Source organism: Pinus tabuliformis, chromosome 6 (assembly GCF_031772625.1).
Source record: "Pinus tabuliformis cultivar Carrire ecotype Pingquan chromosome 6, CPIR1, whole genome shotgun sequence".
Taxonomy (NCBI): domain Eukaryota; kingdom Viridiplantae; phylum Streptophyta; class Pinopsida; order Pinales; family Pinaceae; genus Pinus; species Pinus tabuliformis.
The window spans coordinates 405,647,800-405,667,600 of record NC_142292.1 but is presented as its reverse complement, the minus strand read 5'-3'; positions in this window follow the sequence as shown (position 1 = coordinate 405,667,600).

Below are 19,801 nucleotides of genomic sequence, written 5' to 3'. Positions count from 1 at the left end.
TGACTCCATAGTTTGTAACAATGTTTGGGACGTGGTTCTGAGACCAGAGAACAAGTCAGTTGTGAGTTCCCATTGGCTTTACAAGGTAAATCAAGTTGTTGATGTTAGTGTGGAGAAGCATAAGGCAAGATTTGTTGCCCGTGGCTTTTCATAGGTTGAGAGGATTGAATATGATGAGATTTTTGATCCTGTCACAAGGTACTCATCTATCAGATCGATATTGGCACTATCAGCACAGATAGGTTGGAAGATCCATCAGATGGATGTGAAGACTACATTCCTCAATGACAATATTGAGGAAGAGGTGTACATAGAGTAGCCATAAGGTTTTGAGACCTTTGATTGTGAGTTGCATGTGTGCTGACTCAAGAGAGCATTGTACGGGTTGAAGCAAGCACCTCGTGCTTGGTACACCATGATAGACAACTAGTTCACTGGGTTGGGCTTCACAAAGAGTGAAGCAGATGTGAACTTGTACAAAATCTTGGTGAAAGGTAAGATGTTGATCATCGTAATTTATGTAGATGATCTCATATTGACTGGTGATGATCAGTTGATCATGTATTGTAAGGAAGACCTTTCAAGAGAATTCGAGATGAAAGACATGGGTCTCATGCATTACTTCCTTGGCATGGAAGTGTGGCAGAAGGATGGGGAGTTGTTTGTGTCTCAGGGCAAGTATGCCAACAAGATGCTCAGGAGATTCCACATGGATAAGTGCAAGCCCATGCAGACTGCTCTAGCTGGTATCTAGAGGAAAGAGGATGCTACTTCAAGTGAAGTAGTGGAGGCTACTGTGTATAGGCAGCTTGTGGGTTCACTGATGTACTTAGTGAACAGACAATTAGATTTGTGCTATGCAGTGAACCAGATGAGTCAAGCGATGGTTTAGCCTACCAAGATGTTTTGGAAGGCGGTAAAGCATGTATTGAGATACCTCAGAGGCACATCTCAGTATTGATTATGGTATAGATGGATAGAGGGAGTGAAGCTACAGGGATTCACTGATGCAGATTGGGCAGGGAGTCCATCATATTGGAAGAGCACATTAGGAGGGATTTTCAACCTTGGGTCAGCGGAAGTTTCTTGGTACAACAGGAAATAGAGGTCGGTTGCACTCAGCTCGGCAGAGGTTGAATACATGGCTGCAAGTCAGAAACCATGTGAGGCCATTTGGATTCGAAAAATCCTAGTTGGTTTGTTTGATCAAAGGATGGATCCAACTATGATCTATTGTGATAATCAGAGTTGTATCAAACTCTCTGAGAATCCAGTATTTCATGATAGGTCCAAGCACATCGACATACGGTATCATCATCTAAAAGACAGTGTAGCGAGGAGGATCATGTTACTACAATATATTTCGACAGAGGAGAAAGATGTTGACTTTTTGACAAAGGCATTTTCAAAGTGTAAATTCGAGTTCCATAGAGTCAGGATCGGGGTGGTAGATAATCCCTTTCTTGTTGAGAGGGAGTGTTGAAATGTGGCAACGAGAATATTCCAATTTTAATTTGTCCTTGAATTAAAATTGTGAATAAAAATTGAATTTAGTCTCACCAGTTGCTTGGAAATTATTAATTAATTCATTATGGATTAGGCATTTTCAAAGTGTAAATTCGAGTTCCATAGAGTCAGGATCGGGGTGGTAGATAATCCCTTTCTTGTTGAGAGGGAGTGTTGAAATGTGGCAACAAGAACATTCCAATTTTAATTTGTCCTTGAATTAAAATTGTGAATTAATATTGAATTTAGTCTCACCAGCTGCTTGGAAATTATTAATTAATTCATTATGGATTAATTAGTTGGATAAATTCAAGTTAGAAGTCTTTCTGAAGTCATGCAACAATTATCCCTTCAATTAAGGAGATTATCTCTTAAATTAAGGAGATAAGATTGAGTTATATTTGAGTTGTAATTAATTAACTCAGTTTACTGAGTTAAGTCTAGTTAAATTAGTTCCAAACTATTTGAGGAACTAATTGTGAGTTATCAGTTAGTTGATGCATGCATGCACTCAACCAGTGTACTCTAGATAACTGAATATTCCCTCATCAGAAACTCATGCATGTTTATTCTGTGAAAGACCCAATTGAGCTAAATGTCAAGGATAGTTTACTATTAGTAGCATGTGTTTTCCTATAAAGAAAAATCATGCATGCAGAATTCCTTGGAGGATTGTGCAATTCTGACAGTGTGTTAGAGCAGTGTTCCACTTGGTGAGGTGAGAATCATCCACTAGGAACAACAGAAGTAAATAGGAGCTTGGATGGTAGAGGAGAAGGCTTGTGAGAATCCAAGATTGCCTATGAGAATCTATGAGGATTGTACTGCGCGCTAGCTAGCTGTGAGAGCTAAGGCTTTGTATAATTCTTATGCATTTCCACCTTGTATGATAATACAGATAGTGAGGTTTTTAGCTGAGGCTTTCCCCAAAGTATTTTCATGTGTATTGTGCATTGATTCTTCTTCTTCTGGTTATATGTGTTCAACTCGATCTTGCTCAATCTTTAAGATTCCACAAAGAAAATTGACAGTAGAAGTAGATTATAGTATTTTTCTTTGGTTATATTGCATTATCAGGTTAATCTACAGTCAGATTTTCTACATGGTCTTAGAGATAGATTTGTAGAATTTGTACACAAAGTATGATGACAACGCTGAACATTTCTAAGCACTGACAATGGCAACATTGTATTGCCAACAAGCTTCCCCTTTTACATTGATGTCAACTTGATCCTAATCGTCTTTCCTGAATTTGATCACTGAAGTTGAGTTCAATCTCTCTCCCCCGTTGGCATGAATGGAAAAGGGAGAAACATATCCATGCCTTCTCCAAGATGAACATGCTCCACTTGAACATGTAACAAGATGCAACCATCCTTCCCATGCTACTATACACCATATTCTCTTTGCCAAATACTCCTTATCACATACAAGAGACTCAACACATACATGGCCAAATGACTTGACAATATTTACAGGGCTAATACAAGAGATACAAGGCTTAAACAATAGGATACATGATTGTGGGACAAATCCATAAGCCCATAAGGTGCACAACACTACACATCCTCTCATGATGACCATGCTTCTCCAAACCATGTAAGGAGATCGCTTCTCCAAACCATGTAAGGAGATCTGGAAATGACTCCTCAAACTGTTGTACATCAATAATCATCGCTCCCTATGCCTCTTAGATTCATGCAAGAGGCTACATTATTTGAATCAAGAACTCATTTAAACATCACGATTAAATGGCAAATAGTGGGCCACATGGTTGAAAAGATGAAAACAATGTCAATGAAGCCAACACTCCACCATTGATCACATAACTGAGAAAGATATGCAATTAACTTCTCCCAAACACAAGCTATATTTACTCAAGAACAAGAAATAACAACAAAATTTGATCAAATCTATTGTCCTTCCCAAACCATACCAACATACAATAGTCAACAACATTATCTCCTTGTTCATTGCCAACAACATAAAAAAACCACCAATCCCTGCACAAACAACTCTGCCCAACATCTGTTAAAATAGAAAGATACCCCCCCTGAACATGCATTAGGGAAGAAAACATCTCCATGGATGTTGTACACTAATTTTACCATTGCCACTATCTCCTTGCCACATGAAAGAGGCCATAAAATATCCAATGAAAAAAATACCATAAGATGTATAGGGATTTACCATGCATTACAAGACAATACCAACAACCAACACATAGCTGCAACAAGACTTTAGAATCTCTCTCCAATGGATGCTCGATACTAATAGCATTCCATCATCAACCAAACAATAAAGGAAAAATTATTACATGGCTTTAATACTTGCACAACCATGTGATTACATGGCAAGTTCATAAGACTCATCACAATGCATGCCTATAATTCTCAACCAAATATATGGCAATACTTATTACAATTCTCTCATGACCCTATATAGACTCAATGATAAGAATAACAAAGTTATAGGACTTTATCTTTCACTATAGGGCGTATAGATGGTTGAAATAGAATAAACAACTACAATACATGCCAAACACCATGGCGCACATCTATGCATGGTGATACAAGACTAATACAATATCCTCCACAAGCACATACATGGTTGTCACAAGTGATACTAAAATGCATGCCTAATACAATCACATAATGCATGTACATGACATCCATTGATTCAAGTGGCTCCAAAAAGGCTCAAAAATCGAAGTCTTCAGATTTCATTGAAACTAAGACCAGAATGTAGAGCTCATTATCTCGATTCTAATGGCATAGATGACACTCAAATCCAACTTCTTATGCTAAATATATTTGCAGTCAAAGTTTTGGTCAACTTGGTCCATTGGCTGAATTTATTAGAGCACCAACTAAATTTGGAAGAAAGCTAAATTTGGTACAACCACCAAATTTGGTGGCCACTAATGGAGAAAATGGTGAATTTTTCACCTCTTTAATTTCTCTTGTAACCCCAAAATTTCGGCGAGCAGTTTTTAACAGTTTGTTTGAAATCATAAAATATATTAAAAATAGGTGGCGGCCACCAACACTGCTGTTAACACCAGAAAATCGTACACATGTTTGCACAATCCAAAAGATGTTAAAAGACGTCCAACAAAATGCATAGGTGAAGATTTTCTAGCTGAATACATGATTAAGTTTTAAAAAAATAAATTTCTCCTAAGGTCCTGCTGTGCTATTCAAAAACCCCCCATTTGTTAATAGTAGTAGTCAATATTACATTAATAAATGGGGACCCTTTAAAAATCCTTCCAAAAATAAGTTTAGCATTTAGGCATTTTCCTTATTAAATTTTGGAATAAAACAAGATATCAATCAAACACCTTTTAAAAAACTATTAAATGTCTCCCTTTCCCGCATATCGCACGATCAAGCATAATTGAAAGCCTTGCTAATCCACCAAATCTAGCGAAAAGTGATCAAAAGAGGACTCCACGCTTTAATACTTCGAAACTAGTATGTTTCTTATATAAACTAAGTCATAAGGCATTTCTTATTAAAACTAAGGCCCGCATCACATATCGATATTTTTAGAAAGCACACCTTAATGAGTTACCTTAAAATGTGCGAGATGCAAAATTGTGATGACAACATTTCCCTTACCGCATCGCATTTCAGACATTTAAAAGAACACCACAAACTTACCATCCATTGAGATTGCGAAATGTGATTGAGACATGGACCCACTCCCGAGATACGTCATAGACAAGTATTTAGGTTCGCTTCTTAATAAAAAGTGCTTTACACAAGAAAACCTAACAAATGAGCTATGTCTCGGAAACAATAGTAAGTGGCCCGCATCTCGCATCTCGCAGAAACAATAAGGAAAGCATACAAACATAACGCGATAATGCAATCTGTGAGATTGCTTTGCAAATCACAAAATCACCATTTTCTCAATTTAAAGGCTCGTCACCCTAGAAGCTTTCTTCTCGACTTATGATGCGGACATTAATGAGAGTTAAAGCTAAGAGATAATGAACCATTAGTGGGCATTTAGTAAAGGTTAATGAAATTTATGTGTGAAAAGCCATCCAATGTGATACAATATCTTATCACTAGCATTCAAATAAAACTCCTTTCTTATCACTTTTTCAAGTTATCTATATTATCCCAGCTTATGTTCATTCTTATCTCTGTATATATGATCGCTGTTGTTTTTCTCCATTTCCAGGAAAATTCCATAGAAGGAGTCTTTGGGAGCAATGGAAAAGAAGGACAAGGCAGTTGCATCTGAGAAATTAGAAATGAATCCTTTATTCACAAATACTACATGCAGCAGAGAAGGAGGGAACATTACGGGGGAAACCATTAGAGGAACAAGACCTTTGGAAACAAAGGTCATAGCTGACGGTCGTGTTTCCTCATATGCCACCATTTTTGAGATGAAATGCTCATTTCTGCATCGCATAGCTGCGCGCCCAAAGATAATCCCTTAAATAGATATGGTAAAGTGGATTATTGATCAGGCCGATATCTCAGACAAAGAATTTAAAAATAGAAGACAAGAGGTTATGGAATCTTTTTTGCTAGATAACCTACGAATTATGTACCACCTACCAAAGCCACAAGCCATCTACAACAAATAGTTCCTTGAGAAGTTTGCCAAAGAGAACAAGGACCCAGCATATGTCACCCAGACCTGGTCGAATAATGAGGGCAAGATCAAAAAGGACAAAGCGGGTATGTACTCTATTGCATCTATTTCTCCTCCCCATAGTTTCGTAGCAGCCATGCTATGTAGGATGTTTGGCAAGCTCGATAGCACTAAATTTTCCCCAGAATGGCTACCATTAACAAATGCAGTTGTAAAGCAACCATAATGAATTGGGCCCAAATTTTTCCTGATAATTTAGCAAAGGAAATAATCGATTATATGAGGAAAATGAGTGTCTCAACGAGGGTTTACCCTCCATATTTTATGAGTGCCTATGTGATGGATGTAATTTGTTTTGGTTCAAAATTTCCTATCATGGGATGGAAGTGGACTGTGAAAGATCCACTTCCCATTCATATATATCATAAGGACATGTGGGAGTCTTAGTTTCACCCGCATTTTTACAAAATTTGTCATGGGGTCATGCTACTTATCCACAAACAAGTTTACAAATGAGATGCCCCTAGGTTTTCTATGGAAGCTGAGGTAGATATCCTCCCAGTGGCTAGATGGTTTGGGGAGGAAATATTCATATATATCAGGGTTTTTGGGAGCATCACCTCACCTCATGTCCTCCCATAGTATGTTCCAGACAAATTGATGGCTAGAGAGATAGCCTATCAAATAGCTAGTGAGGCTGGGCTGAGCAAAGGATTAAAGGAAGCGAAAAAGGCCATTTGGCCTACATTTCCATTATAGTATGGAGCATTTGCACTGCATGATCTGGGCCATGCATTCAAAGAAGAAAAGATCATCTAATCTCTAAAATTACCTAAATTCCTAGGAAGGCAATATGACCAAAATGGCACTGCCAAAGACTTCACTACCATGGTAAAAGTGAAGGTATTCAGTCATGACGAAGACACATTTGATGACATCTTCCTACATGAAGAGACATTCACAGAAGTGAAGCACTTGCAATCACTACTTTTTGATCTAGAAGAGCTTGAAGCCTTTCATCAATATAGAGAAAGGATATTGTTAAAGGTTCCATTGGACCAATTACTGATTGAACCAATAAGGGAGCCAACTCCCAGTGTAAGCCTAGAAGGAAGCTCCAGAGAAAATTCTAAAGATGATTCCTAAGAAGAGTCCCATGAGAAGTATACCAGGGAGTCAGAGAAATCAGAGCAACAATCAGAGAATAGGGAAAGCAAAAGCAAGGAGTCAGAAAATGATACAACCCAATCTACAGAAAATACAATTGAGCAAACCTCAGCTAGAAAACAAGCTGAAATTCATTCCACCTCCACCCAGTCAAAAAAACCCCCGGTGATTGATTTAGAGAAATAATGGGAGCATTTTAATAAGAAGATCCATATAGAGAAACAATCACCTAAGCCAAAGACTTCGCAACACAAAACAACTCAAGAAATTACAGTAGAGAAAACTGTAAGTACTCAAGAGGTAGAGCATATTCTTGCAACTCCTACCTCTGATGTTTTGAGAATTGAGGAGATTCCTCCTTTAGATGTGTTCTATAGCCCAACCCAAAAAGATGTTGTCAAAAGGTAGAAAAAGAAGAGGAAGTTGGATGCTACAACTACTACTACTACTAATAATGAACCGATGGATATTGTCTGGAAAGAATCACCCATCGACCCAACTGACAACCTTAATAGACTGTCTCAGTTTGTAGGATCCTATGCTACAAAGACTATTGACAAAGCAACATAAGTAAAAATGTTGCTTAGAGAAAAGGAAAATAAAATTCTGCTGTTGGAACAACAGTTAGAGCAAGAAAAATCTAACCAACAAGCGAAATTGCAAATAGCCAATCTTCAACAAGAATTCGAGCAGATGCAAATAAAACATCAAGCTAGTTTAGCAGAAAAGGAAGCACAAATACAAGCATTAATAGATAAGTATAAGGACAATCCAAATATTGATAAGTTTATAATCGAAGCATTCAGCCTGAACTCCCAACTCATGCACCAAAAATAAATTCTATGCCAGAAGGTCTCGCAGTTGAGTCCTTATTGCGAGACTAGTGACAAGTTAATGAGTTGAGTCATTGACATGAGACTCAAATATGATGAAGTCTTGAAAAGAGTTTCTGAATTCATCACCTGACAGAATTCATAGGATGGGAGGAAGGCCTATTTTCCTATACTGGAGGAGTCACATAAAGAAATTTTATTTATAGACTGGGATTCTTGGCTTAGACAAGCAGAAAAAGCAACAACGGTCGCATCAGCAGCAGCAAACTATGTTATTGAAAACATCAATGAAAATCTACACAACACAAACCTAGTGGAAGAGTCTGTAACGGGTTTTCTTTTGAATGTCAAACATCTCAAACAACAGTGGAGGCAGGCAACAAGAGAAAAAGAGGATACAATTAGGAAAATGACCAAGTTAAACTGGGAAGCGTACTGACAATATTTAGTTATACCTTACAGCCAGTGGATGACCCTATGATGCCTAACCTCTTCCATGCATAAAATGGTGCCAACACTAACCGATGTCGTGTTCACTGGGCAGCTGAAATCTGTGATCAACCGACCTACACAGCTCAAACTCATGGCAGACATCTGCGATCTCAAAGATCAAACACAAAGGAGTTAGTCACCATGTTTTAATTTCTATTTTTGTTTTGTTTTGCACAATTTGAGGAAGGTCATTTAAACCTCCTCAACTATTTTTGTAATAATATGTTGTTAGGATTTATAGTTTAGTATTTAAACCCCTCTCATTCATTTAGAGAGGGGTCCATAAATTTTATCAGAAACAATCTTCAAAACATGCACTTCTGTCCCTTTGAGGAAGTTCTGGTGAAATGAATGGAACAAGATTTATTTTTATCTTATATGGAATCTTCTACTGAAATTGCACTTTTGTACTCTTAGATGGTGTTGGATTGATTGGAAGTAGGTCGATATTGTTGAAACACATGAGCAAAACTTATTACAAATGGTACTTTTATCTCGTGATTTTGTTTTGTTTACGTATTAAGAAAATTTTTTCTTCAAATTGTTTATGTATGAAAGTTTAAATCTTGGTTAGCATTATTGCACTTTTGTATGGTGACGGCCTAAATTTTATGCTGAATATATGAATAATTTCTTATGTGATATATCTTTCACAATCATTTAGGTCAACTATTTATCCAGAATGATTATTGTTAAAATGATTTCACTTCCTATTGCAGTTGAATAATATTTATTACCAATTGCTTTAGGAAATTATTGTAGATCGCATGTTTCAATTTTATTCCTGGGTATAGTCATAACTAAATAGTGTTTAAATTAAGATATATGCATGTGATTATTAGTTTAGATTAGATTAATTTTAGCTTAAACATTCCGATGAACTATCATATATCACCCCATCAACACTATCATAATTTATATTGGGAAACTAGTCCCATTACCCCAAATCGGAGCCACTACACCAAAAAAAAAAGGAGCTTCCAACAAAGGTCCGGACCAGGTGGTTTTATCCCAATGTTGTAAGCAACGATTTTCGAGGCTTCAACATTTTTGGCACTAGAAGGAGGTCCTAACTGTGAATGGTAAGTAAATCCAAATTAACGGGCCATTCTAAGAGTAAAACTCCCTCACCATCACCTCCAACTTCTTGATCGCATTCCAAATATCTTTATCCTAAGTGAGAATTTGTAAAAACAAGAATGGAGCCCACTACTGAAATCCCAAAGAACCCAGATCATTCTTCTTCTACCAAAGCCCTTGAAGTCCAGTCTTTGAATCATAAATTACAGGGGATTTCGATATCTCAACAGGAATCTGAGTTATCCCAAGATAGTGTTACCTCTCAGTTTACTCCATCTCAATGCCTAACTAGAGCACAAAGAGAAAAATTTGGAATCTGACCATTCGAATTCCCTCTACCAAGCCATAAGAAAGCTAAGAAGACACCATTTGAATCTCACAATGAGCTTCTTTCATCAACACAATCATCATCTTCATTCATTCCATCCATATCATCACAAGACCAATCATCCACCTCACACTCCAGATTGTGATTCATATAGGTACTGGAACTCCATCTTCCTCTACACAATCACCTTTGATGAGCCTCATCATTGGGTGATTATATGGGCCTTAATTCACGTCCTAGCTTAGTCAAACCAACTATTCTTACAACTTATTGCATACTTTTGATCATATTTTGTTTATGAGATGAGTTAGAGTTGGATATTTTGCTTTGTGGTCTAATGTGCATTTAATGCAGGAATAAAGGATAAAATCAAGGAAAAATGTAGGAATAAAGGATAAAATCAAGGAACTGTGGAAAAGACCTTGGTAAAAACTTGAATGGGACAAGGGAGAGGAATTATAGGAGGTAAATCCTCCTCATTTACTACCCCTCCATTCAAATATTGCTCCATCAACTTAGAGTTCAAACAACCAAATCATGAGCACTAGAAGGCAACCGAGCAAGTGAAAGTGACAAAAACCAGTTTATCTTGAGTTGGGAGCTAAGACTCCCTAATTTGAAGGAAGTCATTGGATTCTTTAGAGGTATAAGTAGAGAGGATTAGGACCTCAGTAGGATTCGAGTTTTTAATGTAAAACTCTACTTTATTTTTGAGTTGCAAGACTTGTGATAGTTTGTTATGTAATCCATGGTTTTGATAATAAGAATGAGTTTCATTTTGAGCTAGCACTAATTTAACTCAGAGGGCTGAAGCTCTTGGGTTAGGGCCCAACCCGAGCAACCAAAGATCCTATTTATTGTACATGTATGTGTTGGAATTATGTTTCTGGTATGGCTATATGTTACAGGTGTTGTACTTGATGGCAACCCCCATGGCAAGGCTCTCAATATATTGAAAATTAAGAAGTACGCAGGAGATCAGTTCAGAAAGTGCGTACCCGCAGGTACACCGTGAAGGGACCGCGGCCTGATACGCAGATAAGCCATCCAGGAGGTGCGTACCCCAGTGCACACATTTCAAGGCAAAGAAAAGCACACGTGGGGTTTCTTATGTTTAACTAGCCGACGGTATTTGTGTTTCTATGGTTTTGGCTCGTGGTATTGATCCATGATTTTAGGAGGAGCTTGCCTATATAAAGCAAAGGAGATCACTTGGCTAAGTATCTTTTGCAATTGAATATCTTAAGATCTGAAATATTTGGTTATGGTCTTAAAAGCTTGATCTATATGAAGTTGAAAGTGAATCTGTGAAGGGTGATCTCTCGAGCGCACGATCAGATCTGGGCATCTGAGCATTTGTGCCTCTCTGGTGGACTGTCTATTCGGCCCTAATCAGAAGTACGCAGGTGTTTATCAGGAGAGCAGCGTGGGTACGCAGAGGAGAAACAGAAGATCTGTGTGGGTACACAGAACAGAAACAGAAGATCTACGTGGGTACGCAGAGCAGAAACAGGAGACCTGCGTGGGTACGCAGAGTGACGAAGGTTCAGGTGCGTACGCACAGTAACTGTACGCGGCGCGATAGTATCTCTGGGCGCGTACCTGCAGCAACAGTACGCGGCGTAATAGTGTCTCTGGGTGCGTACCTGCAGTAACAGTAAGCAGCGCGGTTGAAGAAACAGTGCATGGACACGCAGTGCGGCAGAAGGGTCACTGCGGGTATACGCAGGGGAACAGAAGGTGAAGTGCGTACGCACGCAGACCAGAGAAAGAAGAACTGCGTATCTGTCTTAAGACATTTTGTTTAGCTGTATTTTTCTGTTGATAAGGTGTTCTGGGTTTGGTTCTATTATTGTTGATCTGGTTACTACAGTTGACTAGGTGATTTTCTTATTCTTGATGATCATTTGATGCTTATGGATCCAGTTTGAAAATTTATGAAAAGTGGTCCTTGTAAGAAAAGAAGTAGGGGGTTGCAGCTCCCTTCCAGGAGAGACTGGAAAACGAGAGAGAGAGTTGTAGCTCTCTGCAGGTTGCAGCCTGCATACTGGTAAAGGACTGCACCAGTACAAAACCATTGTAAAAGGAGTTTCTAATTTGAAAGAATATAGAGACATACTGCAGCAGGTGGTTTTCACCCACATTGGGTTTCCACCTTACATCTTGTGTTCTTTGGTGTGACTATCTGTTTTCTTTGTTCATGCTCATTATTTTATGGTACTGACATGCAAAAATAATTCAAAGAACAAATAAGGAAGATTTATTAAAAGAATTAGATAATACTGATTCACCCCCCCTCTCAGTATTATTTCCAACAATTGGTATCAGAGCAGGTCCTTCAGAGAAGCTTGATCGCTTGAAGGTAGATCGTTCATCATGAGCAACTACGAGAGAGAAGCATCAATCAGGCCACCGGTTTTTGATGGGACAAACTTCAATTATTGGAAGGTAAGAGTTACTGCCTATCTTCAATCCCTTGGTACAGAAGTTTGGGACATCATAGAGACAGGCTACGCTTTTCCTTCAGCTACTCCTACAGATACAACCGAGAAAAAGAAGTATGAAACAAATGCAAAAGTAGTCAGTACTCTATTAGGATGTATATCCCAATCGGAATTCATGAAGGTAATGCACTATAAATCTGCAAAAGAGATATGGGACAAAATTGTCACGAGCTATGAAGGAGATGAACAGGTAAAGCGTGCTAAACTTCAAACTCTCAGAATTCAGTATGAGACTCTCAAGATGTATAATGATGAAAGTGTGGCTAACTATTTTCTTCGGGTAGATGAGGTTGTTAATTGTATGAAAAATTTGGGTGAAGAAATAAAAGAGGCTATTGTGGTTGAAAAGGTTCTAAGATCATTGTCCCCCAAGTTTGAATCTAAAGTATCTGCAATAGAAGAAAAGGAAAATCTACGAATTCTTACTATGTCTCAGCTACATGGAATTCTAACTGCTTATGAAATGAGAAAGGGAGGTCCATCAGACAGAAGAGAAGCTACTTTCAAGGCATCAGGCAAAGGAGATTATTATGAAGCAAGCCACGTCCCAGAAGAAGAAGAAGAAGAATCAAATTTTGTCAGAAATCTTCAAAGGGGTTCTGGAAGGTTCAGAGGTAAGTTACCTTTTAAATGCTTTTCTTGTGGAAGAGTAGGTCATTATGCTGCAAAATGTCCTTATAAGGATAAAGGAAAGGAACCTGCTAGATGGAACAAGAAACAAAATGCAAATAAGAAAAGCTACTACACTCATGAAGATAGTGATGGTCTATCAAACAGTGATGAAGATGAACGAGGTAATGAATATAAGTTGTTAATGGCATTTGAAGATGATGATTATATGGATGCTATAGATGTGGATAACCTTTATGATGAAATCACTAGACTCAAGAGATGTATAGAAGAAAAGAATATGATCATTGATACTCTACAATTTCAAATTGATGAAAAGGAAAAACATCTTGAAAAATTAGAAGGTGAAATTGTTGGTCTTAGAAAAGAGATTGAGAAAACAAAAGCTATTAATCTTAAGTTTGTCAAAGGATCTGAAACTTTGGATGAGATTATCAATGTGCAGCGGTCTCCACTAAACAAGACAGGTCTGGGCTATAATGGAGAAACTTCTCAAGCATCCACCTCAAAAAGTTATCTTGATGCAGCCAGAAGAAATGAGCAAAAGCACAATGAAGATCATCAGGTAAAGCAGGGACAAATTACAAACAGAAACTATCAGGGGCAATCCATCTTAAGGGTGAATAAAAGCTACAACCAGCCACAGGTAAAATCTTCTCAATTTGGTTCAAGAATAGATGACAATAGAAATTACAATCAATTGGCTGGTAGATTCGGTAACCGCAGAAGTTTCTTCAATGGACAATACTTTTCTTGCCATAAATTTGGTCACAAAGAAGCTCAATGTGTTGCATATAAAACGATCATGACTAGGGAAGCTCAAAAACAAAGAAGTATGATCGGGATTACAAAAAGGACCTATAACAACTTTTCGGTTCTTGAAAATGAAGTTGAATGTTCTATTTGCAATAACTTTGGTCATGAAGACTCTGAATGCAGGAGCAGGTTTCAGCAGAAAAAGGAACAAGCCTCAAGCACCAAAACATGGAGAATAAAGGAACTACAAACAGAAAGATGTGGGATAGCATTTTATGCAGAGGGACAGGAAAATCTATGGTACATTGACAGTGGATGTTCGAAGCATATGACAGGTGATAAAGAAAAACTTGAGTCATATTCTGCTCTAGAAAAAGGAAAGAAAGTCTCTTTTGGAAATGATACTCCTGCAACTATAAAAGGAAAAGGCATTGCTCAGTTAAAAGAAAAGGTCAAGGCTGGAAATGTTTTGTATGTTGATGGATTGAAGCATAATCTTCTAAGTGTTAGCCAGATGTGTGATCAAAGAACCGAGGTTATATTCAGATCAAATGGATGTCTTGTTCGTGATCTTGATACAGGTAAAATAGTGATCAAAGGCAAAAGAACTCCAAATAATCTGTACATATTTGAAGAAGGACAACAACAATGCTATCTGAGCAAGGATGATGAGCACTGGTTATGGCATCGGAGGTTGGGACATCTAAGCTTTTCACAAATAAGGAAAGCATGCAAATATCAGGCAGTTCGCGATCTTCCAGATATCAAAATTCCTGACAACACCATATGCAAATCATGTCAGTTTGGAAAACAAACCAGAACTAACTTTCCAGAGAAAGAAGGATCAGCTAGCATGCCTCTTGAGCTAGTACATACAGATACATGCGGTCCTTTCAGGAAAAGAACACCTCGAGGAGAAGAATACTTGATATTATTCATTGACGATTTCTCCAGGTTTGTCTGGTTAGGACTTATGAAGCACAAAGATGAAGCATTCGAAAAATTCAAATCCTTCAAAGCCTTGGTTGAAAATGAATCAGGTCACAAAATTAAGTGCCTCAGATCCGACAAAGGTGGGGAATTTACTTCAAATGAATTTTTCGATTTCTGTGAAGAACATGGGATAAGAAGAGAATTTTCTACAGCAAGAACTCCTCAGCAAAATGGAGTTGTGGAAAGAATGAACAGAACAGTCCAACAAATGGCTCGTGCTATGCTTGATGAGTCAGGAACTCCCGCAACTTTCTGGGGTGAAGCTGCACATGCTGTGGTTGTTATTCTCAACAAAACAAATGTCTGGGTGAACAACACTCAAACTCCTCATGAGCTCTGGAGTGGTAGGACTCCTTCGGTAAAGCACTTCAAAATCTTTGGGAGCAAATGCTATATCAAGAATACTGATGAGCAGCTTGGCAAACTTGAACCTAGAGCAGATGAAGGCATTCTTCTTGGTTACTCTCCACATAGCAAAGCATACAAATGCTACAATAAAAGACTTGGCAGAATTGTTGACAGCATTGATGTAGTGGTTGATGAGAAGGGATACATTCCTAGGCAAGTACATCATGAAGACATCGAAGAAGATGAAGGCTACCCCCAATGACAGAATGATGAAGAAGAAGAACCTCAAGAAGAACCTCAAGAAGAACCAGAGGAGCAAACAAGAATAGAAGAAAAGACTCCATCCAGATATGTTCAGAAGAATCATCCAGAATCTCAGATTATGGGGCAGAAAGAAGCAGGTGTACAAACAAGAAGAACAGTTGCAGAAGCTTCAAGCTATTTGGCATTACTCTCCTCTACTGAACCACAAAATGTGAAAGAGGCATGCAAAGATGAATGTTGGGTGAAAGAAATGGATGAAGAACTTGAGCAGATCGAAAAGAACAACACTTGGGAGCTGGTTCCTAGACCAAAGGATAAGAATGTTATCGGAACAAAATGGGTCTTCAAAAATAAATTGAATGAAAATGGAGAAGTAATTAGAAACAAAGCCAGACTTGTTTGTAAAGGGTATGCGCAGCAAGAAGGAATAGACTTTGAAGAAACCTTTGCTCCCGTTGCAAGACTTGAGGCCATCCGAATGTTCCTTGCTCTCTCAAGTTTTCAAAACTTCAAAGTATTTCAAATGGATGTGAAATCAGCCTTTCTGAATGGAGAATTGGAAGAAGAAGTATACATTGAACAGCCAGATGGGTTCATTCTTGGAAATGATCCAAATCTTGTATGCAGATTGAAAAAGGCTCTCTATGGTCTCAAACAAGCTTCAAGGGCTTGGTACTACCGTTTGGACAAATATCTTCATCAACAAGGCTTTTCAAAAGGATCAGCAGATAGCAATCTTTATATAAAAGCTGAAAATGACAAATTGCTAATACTTGTTGTGTATGTAGTGTTAACTCCCAGGTTGTTCCCTTTGACTCCCAAGGAAATACGACTGGGGTAACCATTAACCAATCTTTGGATTACAGTTTCTAGCCAAACTGTAATCAGAGAGGGCTCTCTCTTTATGATTTGTCTCTGTTTTGATAGTATTTTAGGCTAGCTATTATGTTCAGGGTTTTGTTTTATGTTTTGGTTGAGGGATGTCTTCTGCATCTAAGGTATAAGTTTTCAGGCAGTATTAGTCCATTGGGCAATGGAGTCTGTGGCTGCAGGTTGACTGAATATTGAGTTGAGTTACTGAAATTACAGGGCCGTTTAAATATCTCATGGAACAAATCTGAAATTGTGATGGTGAAGTGTGTTCAACCAGTGAAAGGCAATTAAGAATTTTCCACTAAGCTGGGTGTGAGAAAGAGATATGTTGCACAGGAACAAAACTTGAATTCCTGAAACAACAATCACTGTGAAAGTATATAGTTTGAAAGTGCAACAATTAAGAATTACACCTTTATAACTGTAACTGAAGAAAACATTAATAATAGCATAGATTGAGTCTAGGGTAATCTGTGATTAAATCCTAGAACTATTCTTTTTCTTTGCCATTAACTGTAAAACATAGAACATGAATGAGCTATGAGAAGATGACAAAGCACATAACTAAGAGTTTGAAGAAAACTTATTGATTCATGAGACACGCAGGAATCCTATAACATTCAGCAAAACATCACGATGACTCAGATAATGCAGAGCCTTGGAAATTCCATCAGCTTTTGTATTAATAGTCTGGAAAATTTACAGCATAAGAAACTCTTGAAGAGAGATCAACAACAACCCCTGCAAGATTATGCGAGAGGGAATATATACAATTGGTCATACAAAATATCTGGAGCCTTGAGTCATTCTAGAAATGAATACGTTCACCCACTTTTCAAGATAGTAGATAAGAAAGTTATTACATCATTGAATACAAATAAGTGCTCTTTATGTATGTCAGAAGATATTTTGACCTTTGGAGGCCACTGAGTCGGTCTGAACGTTCTGCTTTAACTCTAGAAAAATATGCCTTTATGGCTGTCGTGCTGTAGTTTTTTGGCCCTGTCACCTGTAGCTGTCAATCTTGCTTTATTGGCCGATTAGTTTTGCTGAGTTGGCCCAGCCTTTTCCTTTTCATGCATGCTGATTTCATCAAATTTTCCTGTGCATGATCACTGATGTTTTTTGATGAAAAAACTTAGTGAATGGCTTCTGGTCTATAAGATCATCTGTATTGCCTTAGTCCACCATTCCTGTGTGGGCAATTGATGTCTCAAAATTGCATCCAAAGTCTCATCTGCCTCTGTATATTTATAGAAGTTTGGAGGCACTTCAAACAGATGTTTGATCTCATCCATGATAAAAAATAAATTTTCTATCCTGTTGTAGAGACTTTGTCCTGTAGCTGGCCTTGTTTCCTCTGAGTTGCTGGGCCTTTCAGTGATCTGATTTGTGGCGAATGTGTTGACCCTCTTGGCATACTGCTCATGTGTAAGTAGCCTTCCTGCGCTGTTCAGTAAGCCAGGGAGACCTCTGTTTTGTAATGCCACATATTTTTCCATGAATCTATTGACCTCTGTCTGCATGTCCTGGGTCCTTCTTTCTAGTGTCTGTACCAGGCTTCTTAGTGTTAGGACCCTCTTTATGAACAAAATAGTCTCAGTCCTGTTGGAGATTCCCATAGTTGCTAACTGAGCACTTGTTCTATTATTAAGCACATTGATCATCCTGTTGGCAACTTCAGGCATATTGCCTAGATAGGCCCTTGATCTCTGAATTTCCCTCTGTGCTTTTGCAATGAGCTCCAGTTGTTCATGAATTGTCTCAATATACTGCCATTGATCAGTGATGGATTGGACAATATTGGCCCATATCACTGTCTTGAGCTCAACCACCACTTTATCCAGTTTGAGCTCCTTTTCTAGCTCCTTTATCCTGTCTTTGAGGGCCTTTATTTCCCTGCCCTTTTCTGCCACATTCTGCTTGGATTTATCATATCTTTCATTTACCTTGGCTAAATTCTCCCTGGCCTCATTTAATTCTGTCATTTGAGCTTCCAGGGCCTGAATCTCATTTCTCAGCTTTTGCATGTCCAGGCTTGGGGCCTGCTCTGTTGTTGGTGGTGGTGCTGAGGTAGAAGGTGCTGCCTGTTCTGTTTGTTGAGTGAGGGGAGCAGTAGTTGGAGGAGCTTCCTCAAGGTTAATTATCTCTAGAGGAGGCTGAGATGTTTGACCTCCTTCCTTTTGCTGTATTTCTGCTTGCAATGCTGCCTGTGCAGCCTCTGATTCTCCCAAATTTTCTTGAGTCTGTATCAACTGTTTATATAAAGACACCAGCAAAGCTGCCGCATCTTGATCATGTCTCAGCTGGGAAACTTCTTCCGTTTGAGGGTGAATAGTTGCTGGGATTTTGATCTTTTTCCTCAAAGCTGCCATGTCTGCATCCCTTAATTTCAATATTTCTTGTATGCCCTTGATGTCCTTGGGGTCATGCCCAATCTCTATGATTATATCTTCTAAGGCCCTGATCCTGTTGTCCTTTTCTTGAGAGGATGCTCTCTCCAACTCAAGTTGGGCAACTGTATTATTTAGGCTATTTTCTAGCCTGTAGTTATCCAATGTCTTGTCTGCCAAGGAGGCATACACCATCTCACCCGTTTGCTTATGCAATTCGATTTTGTCCATTGGGTGGATGTCCTTGTCAAGGACCTCAAGATTGGTCCTCAAGTAGTCTGAAGGGGACTATGGTTGCAATGCAGTTGGCATGAAGTGACTCATGATCATTTTGCCTTCACTAACATCATATGCAGACATTAGTCTTTGCTGGTTAGTGGGAGCCATTTTCAACAAATTATTATATAGTTGTATCTTTATTGGCTCATTCCTCCTCTTTATGTCAATGAACTGCTGTTTGATGCTCAGTTCACCTTCTCTCTGCTGGCTTGAGGAGCTGACTTCTCCTCCCACTATCCTCTCTTGTTCCTGCTGGAAGGAACTCCCAGATGCCTCCCTGCTAGGAGGGCCCATGCCCAAAGATTGCCCTATAGGCACTTCTTCTTCTAAGAAGGGATTCATCCTATGTCTTTTCTCCCCATGAGTTGTCGATGTTGTGAGGGGAGTCTCTCTGTCCCTCTTCCTGCTTATATCTTCTTTTTGTGGGGTTTGGAGGACTGAGGCCTCCACTGTTGTCTCTTGCCTAGGAGGCACAATTTGTTGGGGCTGCTGCTCAGTGGAAATTGGGGCCTGTGATATATTTTCTTGCTGCCCTGATTTCTCCTTTTCTTGCTGCTCATCTTGTTGCTGCATTTCCTGCTGCTGTACCTGTTCATGCTGCACCTCTTCATGGTGTGGCTTCTCTGGCTCCATTTCTTTCTCTTTGCCTTTGGTAGAGGTTTTCTCAGCAGCTTTGGCTGTTTGCTGATTTGTTGTGGAGGACGATGCAGCTGCTCCCACTTGAGTGCCTGGAAGAGC